Source organism: Orycteropus afer, unplaced genomic scaffold (assembly GCF_000298275.1).
Source record: "Orycteropus afer afer isolate SDZICR_OR568_19922 unplaced genomic scaffold, OryAfe1.0 scaffold00098, whole genome shotgun sequence".
Classification (NCBI taxonomy): Eukaryota; Metazoa; Chordata; class Mammalia; order Tubulidentata; family Orycteropodidae; genus Orycteropus; species Orycteropus afer.
This window is the reverse complement of record NW_006921685.1, coordinates 5,640,798-5,643,957: the sequence shown is the minus strand read 5'-3', so window position 1 is coordinate 5,643,957 and position 3,160 is coordinate 5,640,798. Positions and strand designations below refer to the sequence as shown.

At 41.5% G+C, this 3,160-nt stretch overlaps 1 pseudogene; it reads right to left on the bottom strand.

The window, feature by feature from the left end:
- Nucleotides 1-1,667: 1,667 nt before the first annotated feature.
- LOC103198644 overlaps nt 1,668-3,160 on the bottom strand; it is a 10,952-nt pseudogene continuing 9,459 nt past the window's right edge.

Below are 3,160 nucleotides of genomic sequence, written 5' to 3'. Positions count from 1 at the left end.
ATGATAATATTTTTAGTATATATATGTCCCATGCAATATTTGGGACATACTTATACTAAAAATACATTCATCGTTCAGTGGGACACATTTATACTAAAACATTATTTGTTGTTTATATGAAATTCAATTGAAGGGTCATGCTATTTTATTTGCTAACTTTAGCAACAATAGACTGGCAAGAAGGACAAAAATGCAGTGAAGTGTGCATTATTACTGTTTTTTTAATCCGTGGGCTGGTGAGGACAAGGAAATAGGCCTCACAGAGAACTTGTTCTGGATGTCAGGAAATACTTGGCAGGGTGTTCTGGTTACCTAGTGCTGCTCTGTCCAGAAAAATACCACAAATGGTATGGCCTTAATGAACAGGAGTTTATTCTCTCACAATTTGGAGGCTTTGAGAACAAGTTCAAAGTGCCAGGCTCTAGGGGCTGGGTGAAAGCCCCTCAACCTTGGAGTCCAGCTCTGCCTCCTGCTCCTGGCCCACTAGAGCTAGAGGCATTTCTTCACTCAGACAGCTGGAGGCTGCTGAGGCTGAGAAGCCCTAAGGTTGACAAGTAAAAAGGCACAGTCCCAATATTACCAAACCACATGGCAGGCCATTAACTTAAGTCCATTTTAAGTCTCAAGGTCGGCAGAGCATAGCAAGCTGCTGAGCAACGACATGGCTACATGCAGGGTCCAGGCATGCCATAGGCTAGAAACCATTCCCAAGGCTTCTCTTTATATACAGGAAGCCAACCACATCCCAAAGGCAGCTACTCAGCTGCTTGTGGTAGATCCTACCATGGAGTTGATTGCCAGTCTCCTCATGGGGATTAACTACCACCAGCTGCCCAGCCACTCAACCAGGCCCAGCCAAGTTGACATACAACATAACCACCACACAAAGCATGATGGAAAATTTCTGGCTAATTTTAAACTCCTCATGAAATTTATATTTAGCTGCATGAACCTGAACAGCAGATATATAAAAAAGGACTATTTCAAACTTCACTGAGACACGTATAAATAAGTACTTAAAGTGCTAGAAAAGATACATTCTAATTTTTTAAGTCACTTCAGGCCTTTTACATCAAATTCTTTTTGTAAAATAGTTGAATGTTGACAGAGAGTGGTCTTACCTCTTAATTGAAGTGAAAACCACTAATATCTAGAGGGTCTCTTTAATTGACCAAGGTACTAGTGCAGCACTTAACAAAAGTGTGAACCTTACAAACTAAAATACTTTTCTATTACCTTCAATTACGTGAGAAGAGCCCCTACAGAGTGCGGAACTTTAGCGGGGCTGTTACCTTCTACCATTGACTATTATTCCCAAGATAAACAGGAACCAGGCTATTTTCCTAATGTCATACTGTATCTGAACAGTGCAAATCTGTTCTCTCTTCAACCTATGAACTGCTTAAATTCCAAGGTAAATATCACTTTGGAGATTCTATTTCCTCATCTGGTTATTTTACAGATCATGCAAACTAGAAAATATCCAAATATCACTTTGTACCACAATATGTGTTAGGGTCTGTACATCTACTTCTTCACTTAGAATTATATGTTAGTATAATAATTTATACATAGCCTACTATATATATGTATATAAAAAAAGGGATTTAGAGTGATTCTGTCTGTATATTTTATGGATCTTCACATGGTGTCAGGCAGAGGTGACATCAGTTTTGTTCATCAGAGCTGCATGTACCAGGTGGCAGAGATTGAGTTGGGCTTCTGGGGTGAGCCAGCTGAACCTTTCCCCTTAATGCCCGAGTTGTTACTGGGGTGATTCCAGTCCCTGTTTCCATATTTTCTTTATTGATAACAGGGGTGCCACCTGGGCTCCTCTGTACGTTGACTTTTCTAAGTAGTTTCCATAGACCTATCTGGCTTTTACCAGGAGTAATTAAGACATTTGTAACTTAGGTTGATAACATTTTGGAGTTAGATTTCATATTAACACACTGTAGATTAGAGACAATCACTAGGGGATTCTGTATGTTTGGTGATGGTACAAGCTTCTTCTTTTCCTCAAAACTTTGTATCTTCTTTACTTTGAACAGTCAGTAAAGTCAGTAGATTTTTAACTGTAACCTGTGTGGTGGTGGTGTTGTTATGTGCCGTTGAGTTGGACCTGATTCAGAGCGACCCCTCCTTGGGCTTCCCAGGCAGTATCACTATGGAAGTAAATTGCCCCATCTTCCTTCCGAGGAGTGGCTGGTGGATTTGAACTGCCAGCCTTCTGGTTAGCAGTCAAATGCCTTAGGCACCATACTACCAGAGCTCCCTTTACCTGCAATGGTTACCTGTGTGAGTCCATCTCTTTTTAACGGTCCAGCTTGAAGTGATTTAGTGTGATCAGCTTTTCTGAGCAGCAGAGGTGCTTTAAGTGGTGGAGGAGGAGGTAGAAGCGGGGGAGGGAATAGACGAGGCCCTAGTGGAGGAGGAGGAAGACTGCGAGCTATTTGAGGCCATGTGGGAGGAAGTGCCGCTTGGGATTCTTCAGGGTGGTTAGTGCACAGGCAGGAACATTTGTAAATTTACCAGTCACGTGACACATTGGCCCATCACTTAAGCAAGAAGAAATTTCTGAGAAGATCTTCAGTGCTTCCTGGAGTGTGCAAATTCACTTTCCAAAATGCAAAAACAAAAACAAAACCAAAAAACTCCAAGTTTTTGGCAGCAGATCTGGAATGGAAAAATGGTATCTTTCAATACTTTTAAAGTATGAGCTAGGAGCTCTGGTAGCGTAGTCCCACTGGCCACTCCTTGGAAGGAAGATGGGGCAATCTACTTCCATAGTGACACTGTCTCGGAAACCCAAGGAGGGGTCGCTATGAGTTGGGTCCAACTCGATGGCACATAACAACAACAACAACAACAACAACAACAACAAAGTATGAGCTATGCAGTTCTGGCAGCAGCTATATATGGACTTATAGACCATGCTCCATTTGTCCAACATTTTACTGCATCTTTAATATTGGGAAAATTGGAGTTATAGGTTGACCTGAGCCAACGCCTGCTATTGGGTGTATTTGTTGGAGGAATAAGCACTCTTTCTGGTGACTGTTCGGGAGAGGGAGGTATAATTACCTTGGACAGAAATCGAAAGGCTTCTGTTTTGCTTGAATAATCTTTTGACGTTGGCTTTCTGCTTTTTTTTTTTTTT